Here is a 25,188-nt window from a genome sequence, read left to right on the forward strand (position 1 = left end):
TATTCTTCCCTGTGAGCACCCATGTTGAAAGGACCCTGTGCTGTTCCCATTCAGTTGCCGTGTTGGAAGGATTCTCCCTGCTCTTTCACAAAGCGGCTTCTCTTGCCACAAGTAGCCATGTTGCAACGCTCGTCTGTTGTCCTGCCAACAAGAATCATGTTGGAAGGATCCTCCATCCCCCTCAAGCAGCCATGTTAGAAGAATCCTGCGTCTTTTCCCCACCCCCCAACAAGCAGCCACGTTGGAAGGCTTCTCCGTTTCACGCACAAGCAGCCAGCCATGTTGGAAAGATCCTTCATCCCTCCCCCAACAAGCAGCCATGTTGGAATGATCCTCCATCTCCTCCCACAAGCAGCCATGTTGGAATGATCCTCCATCTCCCCCACAAGCAGCCATGTTGGAAGGATCCTGCCTTCCCCACCACAACAAGCAGCCATGCTACAAGGGCCCTCTGTTGCCCCCCACAAGCAGCCATGTTGGAAGGATCCTCTGTCTCCCCCCACAAGCAGCCATGTTGGAAAGATCCTCTGTCTTCCCCCACAAGCAGCCATGTTTGAAAGATCCTCTGTCTCCTCCCACAAGCAGCCATGTTGGAAGGATCTGGGTTCTCCGCCACTACAAGCAGCCATGTTGGCAGGATCCTGCCTTCTCCCCCACAACAAGCAGCCAAGTCTGAAGGATCCACCGTCTCCCCCCACAAGCAGCCATGTGTGAAGGAAGCTAGAAGAGGGCTGCCTAGGATGAATTACACATAGTCTACCACGAGCAGCCATGTTAGAATGGCCTTCCAGTTTATTGCCCAGCAGGCTGTTGTGGAGGGTCCCCCTTTCTTTCCCGTATCCTACCATTTCAGGAAGATCTTCCATTGTTCCGCTCAGTGACTGTGATAGAATGATCTTCCATTTTCTATGGAGAGAGCCATGGTAGCACTCTCACATTACCGAACACCTGAGTCGGCTTCATTATTACCCTTTAAGACTTGTGAATGCACAGATAAACACCCATGCCATTGACTTCTCTGTTATAAAGACAGACTGCACTGACACAACACCTCGACCCAATGGAGGGCTGCACCCTTACAGCCGTTATGCAGACACCAAGTCCCCAAAACAAGCAACTCTTGAGAGTCCAGAGATGTAAAGATCTACTCTTCCTCTGTTCTGTAGACATGGCTGTGAGTTAGAACAACACAATAACTGCAAAACACCACAAACAAACAGTTCATAAATTCTTACTTAGGTGACACTGTAGGGCTATCAAGACAGATTTAGAGGAGCTTCAAAATACAGAAAAGAAAACAATGTCTACCTAACTCTGAAAACAAACTGTTAGCCCAATACCTATCTGCTTCCTGCATAGCAATGTTCTTTCTGCTCCATTAAAAGCATGGCAGCCCCGCCCTGGTGTGGGCCAGATTAAAGTGTGGCAGTCCTGCAGAGCAGTGCTGCGAGTGCCCTGATAGATATGTGGCCACCCTATCAGGAGAAGGCAATGTTACAAGTGTGACACCCTGTAAGTTCAGGCGTGGGGAGTGTAACCTCACTTTTTTACTCTTTGAGACACCACTTAACTGCTAAACCTTGTATGGCAGGATCCTTACCTGCCCTAACTCCAGCCCTACAATATTTGGAAAGCTATGTTTTCTGTGCCTTGTTGTGTATGGACAGTGTGTCCTGGGGCCAAGTTTTATGGAATTTCGGCCAACACAATCCTGTATATGTTTGGCAGTCCTGTAGGCATTTGGATCGATGGCCTGTGCAATTTTAAAATGTCTAGTTTGAAGGAAGGGAGCAATGAAAGGAAAAATGTCAAATAACGTTATTTTGGTAAGGTTTCAGTATTCTTATCAGCACACGCATGATTTTCTGCTGTGGAGAAATAATGTGTCCCTGCGCTGTTGAACACTCTAAAAATGTTGCACGTCTTCACTAATTCCTCTCCAGAACTATCAGGTAGCCCTAAGGATTTTAGCCAATATATTTGAAAAAGGGTCTTGTAGAGTGCACTACTGGCCTCTATGTCTTGACTGTTGTTCTGGACAACGGACCGCTATCAACTTTTTCCTGTGCAAGGTTGGGCTTCCAATGTGGGGCTGGTCTAAGCATTGTTACCAAGGCTAGCTTTGGTTTTTAATGTGGCCCTGTGACAACCAGTTCAGCAATGTCTCTTGGAACAGACTTCAGGTGGGTGGGGGTGGCTGAAGATGTGGCCTGTACCCCAATGTACCCCAGTCAAACAATGCTTACCTTGGTAGAGTGTCACATTCATGTTGACAGTCGAACAGGAAGTGCCCCTTCACCACCTTCCTGTTGGAATGGAGTTGGGGGATGCCTTGAACCCAACATGGTGATCTCTAGCTGATGGTGGATGGAAATGGCCAACAGTCACTCCTCTAAGCCATATGACGGCTGTGTGTAGGTTACAGTGATGTATATGGTTGTATTTGGCACAGACAGACCCCCAGTTTCCTTATCACTTCTGGCGACTGAACATGCCATATCATGGCCATAGACAGTCCACTATCTACAGCCACCTGAATGGATGGTATTTATTGCTGAATGTGAGTTACAATGCAGGGTGCCCACTACCATACATAATCATACACCCCAAATTGGCCCCTTTTCCACAGTGGTGCATAAACTTACCCCTTCCTAGTTTGGGCCACCAGTACGACTCAAAGCTTTGCTCCCTCCCTCCAGCCACAGACATGTCCCAGGCAGCCTGGAATCTGTGAACTCAAACAGAATATTGACTTCAGAGATAGAAGCAAGACACTGCTGGCAAAGAGGAACCGGGAATTGTACCCCCTCCCAGCCCAATGCGTGTCTGACCCCAAAATTTACACAAACACCTTGCTGTCCTAACACACATACACAGTCTTGTGGCTACTCTGTATAACAGGGCCTTATTTTATCTTGTGCTGTACATTGCAGTGTGGAAGTAAGCACTGTAGGGAGGTTGTGGAAGCACTGTCTGTAGGGTAGTGTGGTAGTTCTGGCTATGGGGGTGGTGAGGAAGTATCATCTGTGTGATGTTGTGGGAGCACTGGCTGTAGGTTGGTGTAGAGGTCCTGGCTGTGGGGAGTGTGGAAGCACTGACTGGGGGTGATGTGGGAGCACTGACTGTGGCATGGTGTGGGAGCACTGACTGTGGGGGGTTGTGTGGGAGCACTGACTGTGGGTGTGGTGTGGAAGCATTGATTGTGGGGTGGTATGGAAGCACTGACTGTGGGGGTGGTGTGGGAGGACTGCCTGTGGCATGACGTGGGAGCACTGTCTGTGGGGGTGGTGTAGAAGCACTGACTGCAGGGGTGGTGTGGGAGCACTCACTATGGCATGGTGTGGGAGCACTGACTGTGGGGTGGTATGGGAGCACTGACTGGGGTAGTGTGGGAGCACTGACTGTGGCATGGTGTGGAAGCACTGACTGGGGGTGGTGTGGAAGCACTGAGTGTGGGGTGGAATCACTGAAGGTGGGGTACTGTGGAATCACTGACTGTGGGGGTGGTGTGGAAGCACTGACAGTGTGGGTAGTGTGGGAGCAGTGACTGTGGGGGTGGTGTGGGAGTACTGACTGGGGGTGGTGTGGAAGCATTGATTGTGAGGTGGTGTGGAAGCACTGCAGTGGGAATGGTGTTGAGGTCCAGGCTGTGTGGGTGGTGTAAGGTGTGGAAGCACTGACTGTGGGGGTGGTGTGGAAGCATTGATTGTGGGGTGGTATGGAAGTACTGGCATTGGGGATGGTGTGGAGGTCCAAGCCGTGTGGGAGGTGCAAGGTGATGGCTATGGGACTGGTGCGAGGACTACAGTTCGGATGCTGATATAGGGATAGTCACTCTGGGGGATGGTGCAGCAGCACTGAGTGCAAACACTGTGTAGAAGCCAGGTGCTGGAGCGCGATGTACGAGCACTTGTGTTGATCGTTATGTAGAAGCGTAGAGTTGGAGCACTGGTTTTGATGATAAAATAGGGGGTGTAAGCATGCTAATGAAATGTTGGCCACATGAATTGTGTTGATTTACTCAATCCGTATGGTAGTGTCAGTGCACTGAATGTGAGCATTGTGTAAAGGCACTGACTTCAGGCATGGAGAAGGAGAATGCACACAGTGGATGATGGAGTGCTGAGTGCGCGGATAGTGTAGGGATGCTGGCTGAATACATAGAGTACAAGATATGACCATGTGTATGGTATAGCAGAGCAGGTTGTATGTGTGACTTAGAGTTGCTGACTGTGAAGACATTGTGACAGTGCTGGTGTAGACATGCTGACCATGTGCAAGGTGTTGAAGAGCTAGCTACATGGTGTAGAGCACTGACTGCTGTACAGATGGTTTTGTGGTGCTGACCGTGGGCATGGTCTAAGAGTGGCAGCTGCATGGATGTGTAGGAGCACAGCATGAGGGAATGGTGTAGCAGTGCTGCTGTAGGATGGTACGAGAGCACTGGGTGTACCAAATTGTGCAGGTATGATGAAGGGTGGAAGGTTAAAAGCGTGTAGTGTTGTAGCACGAGTTATAAAAATGGTTGTGCTTGTGGTAATGGATGGTTTAGGTATTGGGTGTGGAGTAAGAGCAGGGTGGATAGTACAGCTGTGCAAGCTGTGGTGGACTTTGTAGAGCTCTGCTTATAAGGCTAGTCTCAAATGACCTCCAGATGGTGTAAGCTTTCATTGCGTTGTAAGAGTGGCAGGTGAGGAATACAATAACTGCCCGCGGTGTAGACCACCAAGTGTGGTGGAGGATGCTGAAGTGATATCTGTGACTGTAAGGATTGTCTAAAAAGCTTTTACATTAGTGGATGCCATAGGTGTTTGGTGTGGTGTAAGAGTGTTGAACATGGTGTAAGAGCACCAGATGTGGTGGGGGGTGTAGGAGAGCTGGCTGTATGGCTGTAGGCACAGTCCAAGGTCTCTGATGGTGGTGGGTTGTATAAGTGGTGAGTGTGGTGTAAGCATGTTGTGTGAGGTGTACAAGAGCTGTGTGTGGAGTCAGAGCTTCAGGTGTGGTTGATGATGTAGCAGTAACGGCCTTGCTGGTCAGTTTAGAAGCACTAGCAGTAACAATAGTGTTAAATCCCTGGGAGGGGTGGATGATGAAAGTTTTGAGTGTAGTGTAAGAATGTTGGGTATGGTGTGCAAGAGGTGCCTGTGGGTAAGAACCCCAGTTGTGCTGAATGATGTAGTAGTGAATGCAGTGATGGATGCTGTATGGAAAGCCCTGGTTGTGGTAGAGTAAGTGCTGAAATTGGTGTAAGAGTTTTGGGTGTGGTGTACAAGAGTTGCCCAGGGGTACGAGCTCCATGTGTGGTCGACGAAATAGGAGTGAAGGCTGTGATGAATGCTGTACAAATGCTCGCTGTATGCATAGTCTAACAGCCCTGGCTGTGGTAGATGGTGTAAGTGCTGAGTGTGGTGAAAGAGTGTTGGGTGTAGTGTACAAGAGTTGCCTGTGGGAAAAGAGCTCCAAGTGTGTTGGATTGTGTAGGAGTGATGACCAAGGTGGAGTGATGGCTGTAAGGATAGTCTAAAATTCCTTGCTGTGTTGGATGGTGTAAGTGTTGACTATGTTGTTAGATTGTTGAATATGGTGTACAAAAGTTGCCTGTAGCTAAGAGCTCCAGGTGGGGTGGATGATGTAGGAGTGTTGGCCAAGTTGTAGGTGTACTGAGTGGGAGGATAATCTACAAACCCTAGCTAAGGTGGACGTGTATGTTTTGAATGTGATGTGAATGTGTTGGGTGTGATGTTTGATAGTTGCGTGCAGTGTAAGAGCACCAGATGGTTGTGGAGGATGATGTGGCAGCTCTAGCTGTAACGATGCTGTAAATGCATCGATCGACACAAGTGAGGACTACCGAAGGGTGCCCAGTTTCTGTACTAACATCACACATGCCGCAGTAGGTGGCTGGGAAGGAGGTAGCTGAATGTGATGTCCTGTTTGTGAAGTGTGAGTCTTATGGGCATGTGTAGTATTTATTATTGTGAAGGGAACGGCAGAGTCTAGAAGCAGACAAAAGTCCGGGAGCTTCAGGTGGGCGTTTTGAAGAGTTTTTTTATTGTGCCAAACTTTGAAGAGATGTAAAAGAATGAACATTTTTCCAGGTTATTGCTCATTAAAGGTTATTTATTTCAATTCTTCACCCAATTTTTGTCAACATTATTTTATGGTGATGCAGAAAAAATGTGCCTTATTGCCTTGTCATGTGAGGTGCTGTGCAGAAATGTATGTCTTTGGGGGATTTATTTATGGGGAATTGGCATGGGGCAGCACTGCAAGTCTTCTTGCTGCGTTGCCCCTCCCTACACCAATGTGAAAGGGCAGGAGTACACTATATTTATGAAATACAGAGCAATCCTGTTCTTTCTCAAAGCGCTGGCACACAATTGGCTGCCTAGCGCCAATGCAAGCACCCTTGCACTATGGTGCAAGAGTGTCTACGTTGCATGCAGGATTTATTTTATGCAGGAAAAAAAATTCAGAGAGGTGTTTTCCTCTTTCCTTGTATGCTGCAGAATGTAGCACACATCCAAAGAGGAAAAAACAAGGAGAAATACAAAACATTCTTGTTACGCCTGCTCTGAGGATGCGTAAGGTTTTGGTGCTGCCCCAGTTTTGCATGATTTTGTAAATCTGTGAATGTGTCAAACTCCATGGGTGTTGCGTGGGAAAACGTACACATTTGAAACAGGGGGTAGAACTAAAGGGGTAGGTGCCACATTGTCAGCAAACATTGCTTCTGCTTGTTACAGTGGTGCAGAGTTTGAAACCAATAGTCTGTTTTAGTGTCCCTAGAACCCATAGCTGTGTCGGCACTAGGGGGACAAGTCTTGGCTGCTGGTACATGGTGGCACAAGCAGACAGGGGAACATTCAGGAGTCCTAGCTGTCCTTAGGGAGTAGAGGAGAAGCAGGTTGCAGGGTACAGGAACACAGGACTCAGATGATCGTTATTGGTGGAAAGTTTCTCACTCCACAGTCACAGGACGAGGCTCACAAGGGCTAGGGGCTGCACTGAAGGTCAGTGTAAGCATCGGTTCACAAGCTCCTTTTTTCTGCACGAGTCTGCAGAGCTCCTGGAAGAAGCTGGTGAACACTGGGGGGGGCATATTTACTAGGGACTGGAGCAGGGCAGTGAAGCAGGTGACCTTGCTGCTTTGCCCTGCGCCACAGGAAAAGGGCAGAAATGCACTGTATTTACAAAATGCGATGCATTTCTGTCCTCTCCCCTTGTGCTGGCACCCTTATGGCTGCCAAGTGCCACATCAAGCACCTTTGCACCCTGGTGCAAGGGTGCCTCGTTGCGTGCAGGATTGTTTTTGTGCAGGAAGGGCACTTACCTCCCTGCACAAAACCAATCCATGGAGGTGTTTTCCCCTTTTATGTTTGCTGAAGAATGCAACACACTTGGCAACAGAAAATACGAGAAGAAATAGAGATATTTCTCTTGTTATGCTTCCCCTGAGGGGACATACGGTTTTGATGCATTCCCATGTTCGCTGTGCAAAACCCATGGAACACCTCCCTGACGCAGATTAAGGCAATGCTGCGACTTGCGGTGCATTGGGTTACACCATATCTACGAGGCCATGAAAAGCCACACAAAGTGGCTTTGCGTGGCCACGTAGATATGAGTCTGCACTCTGCGCTGCTGGAGCGTCATAAAATGTGACGCTCTTGTGGCACATGGGGCTTGTCGGTATGACCCTTGGTGTGCTGAGCGCAGCTTAAATCCATTCCTGGGGCAGCTGGCCCAAAGAAATGATCCAGTCAGATCCGACTTCAGCCCCAGTTGTTTGGGACAAACAAATCACAGCAGTGTACATTTTGTATTCAGTATACCACGATTCCTTGGCAACCATCATTAGGTGAAAATATCACTCTCATGTTATGCATTCGACTTGGACCATTTGTGTTTCACCACACAGTGCACAGGATGCGGGCATGTGCCAGCAGTCTGCTTCCTTCTGTGACAGATGCGCCCCTTGACCTTGCTTCCAGGCCACAGTCATTATTCAGGTCTCACTCTGGTAGGTCAGAGGTTGGACTGGCTGATTTTTGGCCCAATGAATCAAAGCATTTTTCCCACCTGATAAATTCAAGCCACTGCAATTAGCTTCACAAAGAATGCCATAGTGAAAGGTACATCTAAGGAGCAGAACACAGATACCACCTTCTCTTACTCCCACTAACCCTATGAAGCACCCTTCAACTTTAGGAGCTACAAACATATAAGCAGGGCTCTATCTTGGGTCCTCCACCTCCCATGTTACCCTAGTACCCATGTGTGTACCTGACACCTGACATGAAGTCAAGTGGATTACTGGTGCAAAGACAACAGACTTCATGTATTTACCAGAGAGTGCTAGTGAGAGGCTCCTCACTAGGGCTGATCCATACATGTCTGTAGTGCAGCTGTGTCATCATAGTGTCACCATCCGGTGACAGCCATCAGTGGTGCAGAGGCCTGCTCCTTGGGCTGGTGTTCATCCGTGGTGGCAAGGGTACCGGACCCCAGCAACCCTGCAAGGTGCAGTATTCCACTGGTATGCAACACGCTATCATCCTGTTGAGCACTTGTCAGGAAGCTTGTCACACAGGACTTCCACACCAGGAAACATACTGGCTGTTCCAGAATGTTATACTTGTCACATAAATAGAGAACCAGGGACTTTCACCCCAATAACCAGGCACAACACAGATTTAAAATTTTACATTTCCACGCCAACGTAGAGCATGTTTTTAAAAAAAGCCCCAACAGCAAACCCCACATCACTCTCAGCAACCATACACAAATAATAAAAAGCAGGCCTAGATTGCTAGACCCCAAGAGAGCTAAGAAGAGGTAGCAGGTATCTACCTCTGAAGGGTGCATAATAATGCAGAAAAGCATAAAGTGCATCAAGGTTTGTAGAGAAGAATTATCACATGGGCCTTCAAAAATGCCACTCATATCAAACTGTCCTAAGGGGAAACAGAGGGTACTCCTAATAGAAACCATTGTAAACCAAGTTAAAAGTGTCCCCCACCCAAACATTGTCAGCCTGCAGAACATAGCGTTCAACACCAGAACAGGTCTTGTACAAGATGTATTGTCTCACAGTGGGCCTGCTTTATTCCCTCGCCTCTCTACCTGCAGATATTAGTATCAAAAAAACACTTGTGGTCCATCTGGTCTCTTCCTTCTGCAGCTTGTGTGTGGAGGTAAACAACTCTGGCCGACCTAGCCAGTCTGCAGTGGCCTTAATATAACTTAGCCAGGTAATCTTATGGCAAGCCACACGACAGACAGCCAGAGATCACATCCCTGTGGAACTTAGGGGCATATTTACAAGCCCCTTGCGCCTCCTTGCACCGCCCCAGCGCCATTTTGTTTTACGTTAAGGAGGCCCCACCATGCACCATATTTACTAATTTGTGCAATGCATGCATTGCGCCACTTTGCAACCCCTTGCGCCACGTTATACCTGTGTCAGGTATAATGTACGCAAGAGGGGCATTCCCACGCAGGGAGGCCCGATAAAATGGTGCAGTGGAATTTACAAGATTTCTCTGCACCATTTTTCCATCATTTTTAATGCCTGCTCAGGCTTGCATTAAAATGACGCTCTTATAATAACCTATGGGCCTCCCTGTGCTTTGCTGGACTAGCGCCATAATTTATGACACTAATCCAGCAAAGCGCCAAAATAGCGTCATAATTTATGATCATGCTATCGTGCTGATGTGCTGCATAGTAAATACAATTCTACCATGGTGACGTTAGGGGAGTGCAGGGTGGTGCAAGAAAAGTGGCACATCAGAGCTAATGTGCCACTTTCTTGTAAATATACCCTTTAGTATGTATGCTCCCCCATACAGCCAGCCACAATAATTGAGGCGCTAGCTTAATGCGATTGCCCACATAACCTAGGCCAAGTTCTTCATGGCAAAGTCTCACAGGTCTATCGCTCCTTGGTCTGGAACACACTCGACTGGTTTGTGAAGCTGCGCTCTGCCTGGGAACAGGACCTAGGGGCCTTCTCTGACTGGATAGAGGCTCATGGCTCCCCTAGGAGCGCAGCAACTTCTTTGTGGCTGGGTCTTATGCAGCTGAATTATTTACAGGAGACATATCTTACACGTCACAGGCTCTGCTTAATGGGGGTGATTGCGTCGTCCCCGTGCTTGCAGTGTCAAGGTGACATTGGGGACTTATTGCGCACCACAAGAGGGTGCACCAGCCTTCACCTGTTTTGATAGGGGGTTCTGAACTTCATGTGGCACGTCCTGGGCCAGCTGATATTGTGTGGCCTGAAGTTTATCTTCTTCCATATCACAGATGACATGGAACTGGTTCGGTGTGGCATGTCAATTCTTTGGATGGGTCTCACCCTGGCCAAGAGGGATGTTGCGCTCCACCAGAAGGCACAATCCCCTCCTTCAGTGGCTGAATGGAAGAGGGAAATGGATTAGTGCATAGTCAGAGAGCAGCCGGTTTATGCGGCTAGGGTCAGATCTTTAGAAGAAATACTGCTGCCCGCCCTGGAGGCCCTCTGTAGGAGGCTGGCCTGGCTTATAGTGGGTACCTGATGGTACTTACACCTTGTGCCAGGTCCAGTTATCCCTTATTAGTAGGTTAATAGTGTTCTAGCAGCATAGGCTGATAGAGGTATATATAGCAGAGCAGCTTAGGCTGAACTAGGAGACATGCAAAGCACAATACTCAGCGTTACTAGAAATAAAGGTACTTTATTTTAGTGACAATGTGTCAGAAATATCTCAGAGGATATACTCCCTTAGGATGTAAGTAAAATACACAACATATACACACAAACCAAAATCAGGTAAGTAAACAGAAAAATAGTGCAAACACTGTAGAATACAATAGGATGCAATAGGCCTAGGGGCAACACAAACCATATACTAAGAAAGTGGAATGCGAACCACTTAGGGACCCCAGGTCTAGTGCAGTATGTAGAGGGTCTCTGGGAGTGTAAGAAAGCACTAAGGGTGTCCAAGATACCCTACCCCAAGACCCTGAAAAGTAGGAGTAAAGTTACCCTACTTCCCCAAAAACACACTAAAGCCGTGATAGGAGATTCTGCAAAGACCACAACTGACTACAAAGCACTGAAGACGGATTCCTGGACCTGAGGACCTGTAAAGGAAGGTGACCAAGTCCAAGAGTCCCAAAAGTGTCCGGGGGGGCAGGAGCCCACTAAACCCCGGATGAAGGTGCAAAATGGCTGCCTCTGGGTGGAAGAAGCGGAAGATTCTGCAACAACGGAAGGTGCCAGGAACTTCTCCTTTGCTCAGAAGATGTCCCACGGCGTGCTGGAGGATGCAGAGTTGTTTCCACGCAGAAAGACCGCAAACAAGCCTTGTTAGCTGCATAGGTCGCAGTTGAAGAAAAAGGGTGCTGCCCGGGCCCAGGAAGGACCAGGAGGTCGCCACTTGGACCAGGAGACAGAGGGGGCGCTCAGCTACACAGAGAGCCCACACAGAAGCAGGCAGCACCCGCAGAAGCACTTGAACATGGGTTCAAGGGAACTGAGCATGGGGGTCGTCTCAACACTACAAAGGAGAGTCCAATGAAGCCGGCGGTCAACTCAGCGAGTTGAGCAATGCAGGACGGAGTGCTGGGGACCTGGGCTGTGCACGAAGGATTCCTTGCAAAAGTGCACAGAAGCCCTAGCAGCTGCAGTTCACGCAGTACACAGGATTACTGTCTGGCGTGGGGAAGCAAGGACTTACCTACACCAAGTTTGGACAGATGGACCACTGGACTGTCGGGGTCACTTGGATCCAGGTCCTGTGTTCCAGGGACCACGCTCGGCACGCTGAGAGGGGACCCAGAGGACCGGTGAAGCAGATATTTGGGGCCTGCGGTAGCAAGGGGAAGAGTCCTTCGACCCACAGGAGATTTCTTCTTGGCTTCCAGTGCAGGGTGAAGGCAGACAGCCCCCAGAGCATGCATCACAAAGAAACAGTCGAGAAAGCCGGCATGATTAGGCACTACAATGTTGCTGGTAGTCTTCTTGCTACTTTGTTGCAGTTTTGCAGGCATGCTGGAGCAGTCAGCGGTCGATCCTTGGCAGAAGTCGAAGAGGGAGATGCAGAGAAACTCTGGTGAGCTCTTGCATACGTTATCTGATGAGAAACCCACAGGAGAGACCCTAAATAGCCCTCAGAGGAGGATTGCCCACCTAGTCAGGTAAGCACCTATCAGGAGGGGTCTCTGACGTCACCGCTGGCACTGGCCACTCAGAGGCCTCCATTGTGCCCTCACACCTCTGCAGTCAAGATGGTTGAGTTCTGGGAAACACTAGAGGAGCTCTGGGCACCACCCCTGGGGTGGTGATGTACAGGGGAGTGGTCGCTCCCCTTTCTTTTGTCCAGATTCATTCCAGAGCAGGGGCTGGGGGATCCCTGAACTGGTGTAGACTGGGTTATGCAAGGAGGGCACCATCTGTGCCCTTCAAAGCATGTACAGAGGCTGGGGAGGCTACTCCTCTCAGGCCCTTCACAGCTATTTCCAAAGGGAGAGGGTGTAACACCCTCTCTCAGAGGAAATCCTTTGTTCTGCCTTCCTGGGACTGGGCTGCCCAGACCCCAGGGGCTCAGAAACCTGTCTGAGGGTTGGCAGCAGATGCCTGGAAAACCCCAGAGAGTTCGTTTGGCAGTACCCGGGTTCTATGCTAGAGACCCGGGGATGCATGGAATTGTCCCCCCAATACCAGATTTGGCATGGGGGGACAATTCAATGATCATAGACATGTTACATGGCCATATTCGGAGTTCCCATTGTGAAGCTACATATAGGTATTGACCTATATGTAGTGCACGCGTGTAATTGTGTCCCCGCACTCACAAAGTCCAGGGAAATTGCCCTGAATAATGTGGGGGCACCTTTGCTAGTGCCAGGGTGCCCTCACACTTAGTAACTTTGCACCTAATCTTCACCAATTGAGGGTTAGACATATAGGTGACTTATAAGTTACTTAAGTGCAGTGTAAAATGGCTGTGAAATAACGTGGACGTTATTTCACTCAGGCTGCAGTGGCAGGCCTGTGTAAGAATTGTCTGAGCTCCCTATGGGTGCCAAAAGAAATGCTGCAGCCCCTAGGGATCTCCTGGAACCCCAATACCCTGCATACCTAGGTACCATATACTAGGGAATTTTAATGGTGTTCCAGTGTGCCAATCAGAATTGGTAAAAATGGTCACTAGCCTGCAGTGTCAATTTTAAAAGCAGAGAGAGCATAAGCACTGAGGTTCTGGTTGGCAGAGCCTCAGTGATACAGTTAGGCACCACACAGGGAACACATTCAGGCCACAACCATGAGTACTGGGCTCCTGACTAGTAGGATCCCAGTGAGACAGGCAATAACAAACTGACACACAAGTAAAAAATGGGGGTAACATGCTAGGCAAGATGGTACTTTCCTACACCCTCCCTCCAGGCAGGTCCTGGTTATCCATCAAAACTTCATGTATGCTCTGCACCTCCTCACCCTCAGCGCCATTCTCCTCTGCAGTGTGCTCCACGGCCTCTTTTGCAGCCAATCAGGCCCTCAGCGCCTTTTGCAGCTCCTCCTCCCTGGTGGATCTTTTGATTGGACACTTGAACTCCTTGCAAAACTGCTTGAGCTAGGCTACTGTGTAATCCTCCAACTTCTCCAGCTCAAACACCACATTTGTAGCAACTGCTGATGGCTCCCTAGACTGAGACATGTTTGTGGATAAGGCTCAACAAAGGGCAAAGTTTTAAAAGGCAGAGAGATCCCACAAAGGATAAAATAGAAAGCAAAAATCCAAGAGAAAGCCCATATGTGGTTGTGTAATGGTTTGCAATAAGACAGTAGTGTACACCAACCACTGTATGTCAAGTACAAATACAAGTTCTATACTCACCACTCATCCCTAATGTTAGAAAAGGGGTCTCTTGTTTGTAGTCAGTTTACACTCTGTCCAAGTTGGGACTCTCCTTCTAGTCAGGGTAAGGGAGATACACAGCTCAGATAACCCCTGCTCACCCCCTTTGGTAGCTTGGCACAAGCAGTCAGGCTTATCTCAGAGGCAATTTGTAAAGTATTTGCACAAACACATACAGTAACACAGTGAAAACACCACAAAAGGACTCCACACCAGTTTAGAAAAATAGCCAATATTTATCTAAATCAAACAAGACCAAAATGACAAAATTCCAACATACACAAGTAAAGATATCAAATTTTAAAGTAACAAAAGAGTTTTAATCCATAAGAATCAATGGATGTGTTGTTTTAGCACAAAGTACCCGGTATGGGTCAAAAATAAAGCAGCAGGGGCGAGTGTGTGTCGGAAAAGCAAGCGATGCGTCTGTTCCTTACTTTCAAGTGAGGCCGGTACGTTGATTCTTTCCTCACAGGGAAAGGATACATTGATTTCCGGACAAGCAGACTTGCGTCCAAGCGCTGATGTTGAAGATTTGACACCCAGGATGATGCATGGAAAATATGGAGGCACGGCAACTATGAATCTGCGCTGAGCTGGCGATGCACCAGTTTCACCGGTGTTGCATAGATTTTTCTGCAGCATTGCAGGCACTGCGTACATTTTTCTACTGCTTGGATCCAGTGCATGGATTTTACTCAGGTCCTGCCAGCTTCTCCTTTTAGGTGCCAGGGACTGGATGTAGCACCACTTGGCAAGGCAGGGTCTCAACAAGAGAGCCCAGGTGCTGGCAGGTGAAGTATTTGATGTGCCTGTGACTTCTTAAAAGGAGGCAAGCTCAGTCCAAGCACTTGGACAATCTTCAGAATCAGGATACACAGCAAAGTCCAGTCTTTGTCCTCTCTAAAGCAGAAGCAGCAACTGCAGGTCAGCCCAGCAAAGCAAACACAGCAAAGGGGCAGTTCTCCCCCTCACAACTCTTCTGCTTGGCAGAGGTTCCTCTTGATCCAGAAGTGTTCTAAAGTTGTGGGTTCAGCAGTCTAATACTTATACTGATTTCTGCCTTTGAAGTAGGCAAACTTCATAGGAAAGTATTTGTAGTGCACAAGACCCTGCCTCTTCCTTGCTCTGCCCCAGCCACACTCCAGGGAGTTGGAGTTTGTATTGTGTGAGGGTGGACACAGCCCTTTCAAGTGCAGATGTCACTTTTCTCCCACTGTAGCCTAGGTAGACCCATCAGGATATGCAGGACACACCTCAGCTCCCTTTGTGTTACTGTCTAGAATTAATTCACAAACAACCCAACTGTCAGTCTGACCCAGACATGGATTCATCAGCCAAGCAGAGACACAGAATGGTTAAGCAAGAAAATGCCCACTTTTCAAAAGTGGCATTTTCAAATTTACAATCTAAAAACCAACTTTACTAAAAGATGTATTTTTAAATTGTGAGTTCAGAGACCCCAAACTCCATACGTCGATTTGCTCCCAATGGGAAGCTGCACTTAAAAGCTATTTCAAGGCAATCCCCATGTTACCCTGCGGGAGAGATAGGCCTTACAATAGTAAAAAATGAATTTATCAGTATTTTACTATCAGGAAATGTAAGACACACCAGTGCATGCCCTACCTTTTAAATACACTGCACCCTGCCCATGGGGTTTCCCCAGGGCCTACTTTAGGGGTGACTTATTTGTAGTAAAAGGGAAGGTTTAGGCCTGGCAAGTGGGTGCACAGAAACCACAAGGAGACTAGTGCGCATAGCATCAATACATTACATCTCACCATTTGTTACATTAACCTCTTAGCTGCTGGGCCATTCACCCCCCCCCCCCCCACCCCAGTGCTGAGCCCTTTTTTTGCCTATTTGGAGTAGTTCGCGCTTAGGCCTTCATAACTTTTTGTCCACGTAAGCTTTCCATGCCAAATTTGTATCCTTTTTTCCAACATCCTAGGGATTCTAAAGTTACCCAGAGTTTGTGGTTTCCCCTGGAGGAGACCAAGAAATTAGCCAAAATAGAGCAAAAATTTTGTTTTTTTCAAAACAATTGGAAAAAAGGGCTGCCGAAGAAGGCTTGTAGTTTTTGCCCTGAAAATGGCATCAACAAAGGGTTTGCAGTGCTAAAACCACCAGCTTCCCAGCTTTCAGGAAAAGGCAGACTTGAATCAGAAAACCACATTTTTCAACACAATTTTGGCATTTTTTTGAGACATACCCCATTTTTACTATTTTTTGTGCTTTCTTCCTCCTTCCAGTTAGTGACAGAAATGGGTATGAAACCAATGCTGGATCCCGGAAAGCTAACTATTTTTGAAAAATACACAACATTCTGAATTCAGCAAAGGTTCATTTGTGTAGATCCTACAAGGTTTTCCTACAGAAAATAACAGCTGAAATAAAAAAATATTGAAATTGAGCTGAAAACAACAGCCATTTTTCTTTATGTTTTACTCTGTAACTTTTCCCTGCGATGTCAGATTTTTGAAAGCAATATACAGTTATGTCTGCTGGACTCTGCTGGTAGCGGGGATATATAGGGCTTGTAGGTTCATCAAGAACCCTAGGTACCTAGAGCCAATAAATGAGCTGCACCCTGCAGTGGGTTTTCATTCTATACTGGGTATACAGCAATTCATTTGCTGAAATATAAAGAGTGAAAAATAGGTATCAAGAAAACCTTTGTATTTCCAAAATGGGCTCAAGATAAGGTGTTGAGGAGCAGTGGTTATTTGCACATCTCTGAATTCCGGGGTGCCCATACTAGCATGTTAATTACAGGGCATTTCTCAAATAGATGTCTTTTTTACACACTCTCTTATATTTGGAAGGAAAAAATGTAGAGAAAGACAAGGGGCATAACACTTGTTTTGCTATTTTATGTTCCCCCAAGTCTCCCGATAAAAATGGTACCTCACTTGTGTGGGTAGGCCTAGCACCTGCGACAGGAAGTGCCCCAAAACACAACATGGACACATCACATTTTCCCAAAGAAAACAGAGGTGTTTTTTGCAAAGTGCCTACCTGTGGATTTTGGCCTCTAGCTCAGCCGGCACCTAGGGAAACCTACCAAACCTGTGCATTTTTTAAAACTAGAGACCTAGGGGAATCCAGGATGGGTTGACTCTTGGGGCTCTCACCAGGTTCTGTTACCCAGAATCCTTTGCAAACCTCAACATTTGGCTAAAAAAACACTTTTTCATCACATTTCGGTGACAGAGAGTTCTGGAATCTGAGAGGAGCCACAAATTTCCTTCCACCCAGCATTCCCCCAAGTGTCCCGATAAAAATGGTACCTCACTTGTGTGGGTAGGCCTAGTGATGTGACAGGAAATGCCCCAAAACACAAACTAGAGACCTAGGGGAATCCAAGATGGGGTGACTTGTGTGGCTATCACCAGGTTCTGTTTCCCAGAATCCTTTGCAAACCTCAAAATGTGGCTAAAAAAACACTTTTTCCTCACATTTCGGTGACAGAGTGTAGAGATGGTCATGTAATGTAATGTTGATGGGTTAATACTAGAATGTTGTAGACATGATGAGATTCTAGAATGGGAGAGAGGAGGCTGGGAGTGAGAAAAGGAGAAGGAGAGGAAGAGGAAGTGCTGTGATGGTGGTGCTGTACTTTGCTATGCTGGTGATGCGCATAAAACGTGAAATAAAGGAAAGGTGGAAACAAACTACGTTTGAAGACTTATCCTTACATTGGCGACGAGGACCCATACCGTGCAGGAGACGGTTTGAGCATCTCCACTCCTGGATCAAATCAACAATTCAACTATTGATCAATTAAAGGAGGGAAAAAAGGAGAAAAACAAAAAAAAGAAATGTGAAGACTACTAAAAAACCTGCTATCATCATTCTTTGTTGGATCTGGTGAGCAAAGAAATCTCTACAAACTTGTTTTGAACTTTAAATATTTCTGTAGGACTAATATAATTAACAAGCTGCACTAAATGACTATAGCCTAAAGTGACGCTGTATACTGCAGTTTATAACAGTAATTTTAATGAAATACGATCGCTATTAACGCGATCCCAACGGAGTGTTAGCGCGTCTCTAACGGACGTCTGGGGCGCGCGGCAACCGCGAGCAGAGCTGCCACTGTTAACAAAGTGTAAGCAGCATGCGCACACGGCACGCGAAAGAAACCAGCTGCCCCGTTAATAAATTGTAAGAAGCGTGCGCTCACGGCACGCAAAGGAAATCCTGTAGTTCTTGCGGCTAGCACTATTCAAAAGAAAACTTGCCGCGAGCGCTAACCAGCATGCGCTCACAGCGCGAAAGGAAAGTTATTGCGGCCGGCGCTTTTAAAACGATATAAACATGCCGCGAGCATTGATAATAAATTGACAATAAATAATAAACACGACAAAGGACTTACGTGTGCAGTTGATGTCGGAAGGTTGATCTCCGATTATAAACATCAAAAGGAAAAAAAAAGGGAAAATAGAAAGTGAAGAAGGACTAACATATTATAAGAGATTGAATATACTGGAGGAAAGACTTATTAAAGGTTGAATACTTTATTGAGGGAAGACTAAAAAAAAAAAAAAGAAGAATTTGAGACATTATATATTTAATTAATATTTATAATAATAATATTGAACAAAGTCTTAAAGGGATTATGGCTGATCGCAATAAAAAAAAATGTAGAAGTGATGCCAAGGAAAAATATCCAACAATATAACAAAAGGATGAGGGTGAAATATACTCACATAGATAAAGGGGATTGGGTGGTGACAAGGAAAAGTGGAGTGCTGGTGAAGGGGGATAGCAAGTATTCTGCTCCTCAACTGGTGAAGGAAGTCAAACGAAATGTGGTAGTTTTGGAGGATGGTTCTTCCTGGAGTATGGGAAGTGTGTGCAAAATTCATCGTTGATCACCAGAGTGTAATGTTTCCTAAGTATTGGTTATACCTTTAGTATATATGTATTTAAGCTTGTTTATATTCTCTTTGTTTTGTTATGCGTTGTGTATTGTATAGGGGGGAGAAGTGTAGAGATGGTCATGTAATGTTGATGGTTTAATACTAGAATGTTGTAGACATGATGAGATTCTAGAATGGGAGAGAGGAGGCTGGGAGTGAGAAAAGGAGAAGGAGAGGAAGAGGAAGTGCTGTGATGGTGGTGCTGTACTTTGCTATGCTGGAGATGCTGCGCATATAACGTGAAATAAAGGAAAGGTGGAAACAAACTACGTTTGAAGACTTATCCTTACACAGAGTTCTGGAATCTGAGAGGAGCCACAAATTTCCTTCCACCAAGCGTTCCCCCAAGTGTCCTGATAAAAATGGTACCTCACTTGTGTGGGTAGGTCTAGTGCCCACAACAGGAAATGCCCCAAAACACAAAGTGGACATATCACATTTTCTCAAAAAAACCAGAGGTGCTTTTGTTCTGTTACCCAGAATCCTTTGCAAACCTCAAAATTTGGCTAAAAAACACCTTTTCCTCACATTTCGGTGACAGAGAGTCCCGGAATCTGAGAGGAGCCACACATTTCCTTCCACCCAGTGTTCCCCCAAGTGTCTTGATAAAAATGGTACCTCACTTGTGTGGGTAGGCCTAGTGCCCGCGTCAGGAATGGATCACACAAGGATCAATGGTAGTCCTTGCATGAGGGCTACTGTTAACCCTGGAGTGATTCATTCCTGAAGCAGGCACTAGGCGCAGGCACACAAGCGGGGTTGTGTTTTTATCAGGACAAGTGGGGAAACACTGGGTGGTAGGAATTTTGAGGATCCCTACACATTCCTGTAGTTTCTGTGATAAAAAAGAAAGGAAAAATAGTGGTTTTAATCAACGTTTCACTTTTGCAGGGTATTCTGGGTAAGAAAACTTTGTTAAATCCAAACATGCCACATTTACATGTGCTGCCTTGGGTGTCTAGTTTTCAGAAATGTCTGCGTTTGGTAGGTTTCCCTATATGGCTGCCGAGCCCAGGACCAAATAGTTATGTGACTATCTTAAAAAACGAGGCTGTTTTGTGGTAGGTGATTTTAATGTCTCCACAATCCGTTGTGGGTACTTCCCTGTTGTGGTCACTTGCCCACTCACTAAAGTGAGGCAGTTTTTTGCTGGAGACTTAGTGGAACTTGTGGCTCCCTGCAGATCCCTGGACTTCTGCTCATTGGAATGCAAGGCAAATGTGTTTTTTAAGCACATTTTGTGATTTCAAGGGGACTCTGGGTGAAGGAAAACTGGTGAGAGCCACGCAAGTCCTGAAACCTTGGACTCCCCTGGTACTAGTTTGTTAAAGTTAACCCACCACTCACACTGGTTGGTTTTATCACCTCCAGAAATTATGGTTTCAAAGCATGAATACCATATCAAAGTATCTGAATATTGAAACCAAGCCTTCTGAAGGTGGGCCATAAAGCCGCGTCCAGGCACCAACCTCTTTATGGTCCATTCACACGCCATTCACGCACAACAAACAACCTTTCATATTGCCAGCCACGGACCCAATCCAACCAATCACTGCACTCACATTAACTTACCGCTGTCAGACAAGGGCCCATCACATTCACACGCCACAGAACGGAATAAGTTTGACTACATTTTACCACCTGTCAAGTAACTGCATCCTTCTTCCTTAACCAAATGCATGCGTAACAAACCTTTACTAATGACTCCTGTGACAGCCACCTGAGGCTCAGGAAGACATGTTTTTCATGCACCTTTAACGCACTCTCTGTGCTAAGTCCAACTCCTTCCGGTTTTTGGATGCAAGTTGGGGGTGTCCGAGTATGCCGTACAAAGCGATTCCTCGAACTGAGTGAGCATATCTACCTTTGAAGCTAAGGGAGACATGCTGGGGATTTCTCATGATGTTCCCTAAAGAGAAGATCATAGGCTATGAAAAGGGGTAGTGTTTGGTGCACAGGGGAGTCCATGAGAACGTAGCATATGTCCCAGCCAACATTATGTGCCATGATGTGACTGTAATGCACTTATACAGCAAACTGAACATCTACTAAGTTCTGATGGAGGATGAACATAAAAAGCAGGTCAAACAATGACCTATACAAGTCATTCTCCTTCAGTGCTGGGATGGCACCAATGGGTTTGAATCCATAGGTGTAGATGATGTACATCTGTAGTACCTTTACTATCTGCCTTCTACCTGTGCAATAACCCTGTGAAGGCACACCTGCCATAAGCTTTCCTTACCCATTCATGTCTCTGTTCTCATCAGAGTCCTGGCTAATCCTGTATAATTGGCAAGTGAACCTATACTAGTTTGTGGATGCAAGTTGGGGGTTTCCAAGTATGCTGTACAAAGTGATTCCTCAAACTGACAGAGCATATCTACAGTTGAAAGTAGGGTAGACATGCTGGTGAAGAAAGGGTACTCTGTGACAATGTGGCATATCTTCTGTCCACTAGTATATGCAGTAGGGGGTATATAATGCATGTTAATTGAACAGAATACCGACCACGTTCTGACGGTGGATTTAGCTCTCAAGCAGTCCAAAAGGAAGTCCATGATGAAGTAGATGAAGTAAAATTCTGTGGCTCCTTGCCTAACGAAGCAGTGGCCCATGGACGTTCGGTGTCCATGCACTGCCACTGAAAGGATTACCCAACAGCAGCTCAACCTCTGTCGATTTCCCAGAACTTTGCTTTAGTATGATACAATGTAAAGCAAGTAGGGATACATAGTCCTGGTTGTGATGGACACTGGGGACAGTAATACCGACTCTCCTGCCGCTTTCCATGCTTTGAGCACATTTTACATCGACGACATGGGCGATCCTTTTTGGGTGTTTTAGGAATGCGATCAGCAAAGTGTCGCTCCTGCAGCCTTGCCACACCCTCCAGAACATATGAGGTGGAGGCTGCTGCTGCTTCTGTAACAGCAGTGAGGTTTCAACTACAGACAACTGGAAATCAAGGAAAGTCATGAGTCTTCCTCTGGTTGTGTGAGGGTAAACAACATACGCATTATATGTTGCCATCTGAATCAGGTGGGTAAACAGTTTCTTGTACCAAGTGTGAGTTTTACAACATGCATTGTATGGTTGAAGAACCTGGTCGTTCTTGTCCACTCTGCCCATGTACTTATCGTAATCAAGTATACAGGTGGGCTTGTAAACTTTGCCCATCTGACCCCAAGAAGTGATAGGGGAAGTGCTCTCATCATGAATTGTAGTGAGCACGTATACATCACGCCTATCTAAGAACTTGACTGCGAGCAGTTCGTTAGAACGCAATGCAGTACTGTTAGAAATTGGGTTTTTGGTTGGCAGTCAGGTTACACTCTGTCCAAGCAAGAACCCTCACTCTAGTCAGGGTAAGTCACACACAATTCAAAATTATCCTGTGCCCACCCTCTGGTAGCTTGGCACGAGCAGTCAGGCTTAACTTAGAAGGCAATGTGTAAAGCATTTGTGCAATAAATCATACAATAACATATAATATAGCACCACAAAAATACACCACACAGTGTTTGGAAAAATCTATAATATTTATCTGGGTATTTGGAGGTCAAAACGATAAAAGATGCAATATAAATTTGTAAAGATATCACTAAAAAGTGATATGAAGTGTCTTAGGTCTTTAAAAAGCAAACAAAGGGGGTCATTCTGACCCTGGCGGCCGGTGACCCCCAGGGTCACCGACCACGGGAGCACCGCCAACAGGCTGGCGGTGCTCCCGAGGGCATTCTGACCGCGGCGGTTCAGCCGCGGTCAGAAAGGGTAAACCGGCGGTCTCCCGCCGGTTTACCGCTGCCCCAATGAATCCTCCATGGCGGCGGAGCGCGCTCCGCCGCCATGGGGATTCAGACACCCCCTATCGCCATCCTGAACAGGATGGCGGTAGGGGGTGCCGCGGGGCCCCTGGGGGCCCCTGCAGTGCCCAGGCCAATGGCATGGGCACTGCAGGGGCCCCCGCAAAGTATTTCAGTGTCTGCTTTGCAGACACTGAAATACGCGACGGGTGCAACTGCACCCGTCGCACCCCTGCAACTACGCCGGCTCAATTCTGAGCCGGCGTCCTCGTTGCAGGGGCATTTCTGCTGGGCCGGCGGGCGCTCTTTTGGAGAGCGCCCGCCGGCCCAGCGGAAATGTCTGAATGGCCGCCGCGGTCATTCGGCGGCGGAACCTTGGCGGACGGCCTCCGCCGTCCGCCAAGGTCTGAATCACCCCCAAAGTCTCTTTCAAGCACAAAGTACCTGGTTTGGATGGTCAAATGGCCAAAGAAGAAGAGATACGTGGGAAAATGGTGTGTGCGTCGATTTCTCCCCTGCACACACGGACTTGTAGGTGGAAGGTAGGCAGAGTCTCCCTGTGCCTTACCTACACTTGGCTAAAACGGCGAGATACTGTTTGGTTGAGTTTTAATGTAAATTGTTAAACAATGAATTTGATGTACTGAAATTGAACTTTTATTACGCTCTGCACTTTGCACTTGAAGGAGTTAGACGCTCGATTTTAATGTAAAGAAATTCGTTTTTTAGATATCTGCTCAGAATTCGTCTGGTAAAGAGATATATTAGCACACTGATCGTATTTTAAGGCGACCTAGTCCTACAAGTAATAGCTTACATAAAATTACTGGGAAAACCAGGAAAATAGCACAGTCCACTCTCGATACAGAGCGGAAAGCCGCCGCCATTTTGGGGGTTAGCACTCTAGCTTTTTACTGCTAGAGAGCTATTTATTCACACCATGATCGCGGCGCGCAGCGGATGCGCGCAGCGGGCGCGCCGAAGGCACGCCAAAGGCAAGCCTGTCTGCGCCCGTCCGCGCCTGATCGAGCCAAGAGCCAAGAAATTATGCCCGAGTTTCTACAGAAAAGGTAGCTATCACTTACTCCAAAGATGAATTACTCCTCCTTAACAATAAATCTCATGCGCTGTGTATTAAAAGCTTAGACCCATATATTGGCAAATTTAGATGCCCCTCGTGTGCATGTCCTTCAAAATGCACACAGATTATCAACAAGCTGAGAACTCTGATAAACTCTCCATTTTCTTGGTTAATTGTCGCTCATTAGGAGCTCATATAATGGATATTCACCTTCTAGTTGAACAAATTAAACCTCTGGCCTTATTTCTGACAGAAACCTGGCTGGATGAAAGCTCTGCCCCAGATGTTGTGATGGCTCTTCCCACAGGCTATAAGATCAGCAGAGTGGACAGACCTAGTAGAGGGGGTGGTATTGCAGTCATCTATAGAGACACGTGTAAGATCAACACCGCACCCACTCTAATTAAAGACTGCGAAAGTATGTCTTTCTCCATCAACGTGAACCCTCATTACACCCTATCTGGTGTTTTGATTTACCGTCCACCAGGTCCCATGGGAGATTTTATGATGTCACTGGCAGAAAACATTTCACAACTAATATACACCAAATTAGTGTTGGGAGACTTTAATCTACATGCGGAAAATATAGATAATGCTTCCACTAAGATGTTGATAGCAGACATGAATGCTTGTGACCTAACACAACTCATTCAAGGACCTACTCATATTAAGGGACATACACTTGATCTGGTATTCTCTAATGTTCCAAGTATAAAATTTCTATCTTCATGCCCGCTAGCATGGTCGGATCACTTCCTTCTAGAGCTGGAACTGCACATCACTTACTATAAGATCACTCACATGGGGGCACTCCCTCGCAGAAGGAAATGGCATAAATTAAAAACTACAGAGTTCATTACCGCACTGGAGAAAAATAGACCAGGAAGTATAAATATAAACAATGTAACAGAATTTTCGCACTCTGTTAATAAATGGATAGAGGGTAGCCTAGAGGAGACTATACCTCTCTCCTCGTCTAAAAACATCCATCGAAAGAAGTCGGCTCCATGGTATAATGCACGCCTACTCGAGAAGAAAAGAGAGTGTAGGAAGCAAGAGAGGAGATGGAGATGCACCCAAGATGAATCCATGAAAAGGGACTACAAGAATATGATCCGAGAATATCATTTAGAAATTTAAAAAACTCAGGCGACTTATTACTCAGGAAAAATTGAAGCAGCAGCTAATTCACCCAAGGAGATATTTAATGCCCTAAAAGATCTTATTCATCCAAGGGAGGAAGCAGAAATTAGGGACTCTCCTCAACAACATGTAGAAGATCTGGCTAGTTTCTTTCTAAGTAAAATCCAGAACATTTATCTAGCCTTCCCTAACTTCCCTAGTAAAGATCAGGGGATGATGAACCAAGAGGTCGGGGAGGCAACTCTCCTCACAAACTTTACACCCATTAGTTTGGACAGAGTTATTAATTTACTGAGCTCAACGAAATCGGGCTCCCC

The sequence above is a fragment of the Pleurodeles waltl genome, chromosome 3_2, assembly GCF_031143425.1.
Source record: "Pleurodeles waltl isolate 20211129_DDA chromosome 3_2, aPleWal1.hap1.20221129, whole genome shotgun sequence".
Classification (NCBI taxonomy): domain Eukaryota; kingdom Metazoa; phylum Chordata; class Amphibia; order Caudata; family Salamandridae; genus Pleurodeles; species Pleurodeles waltl.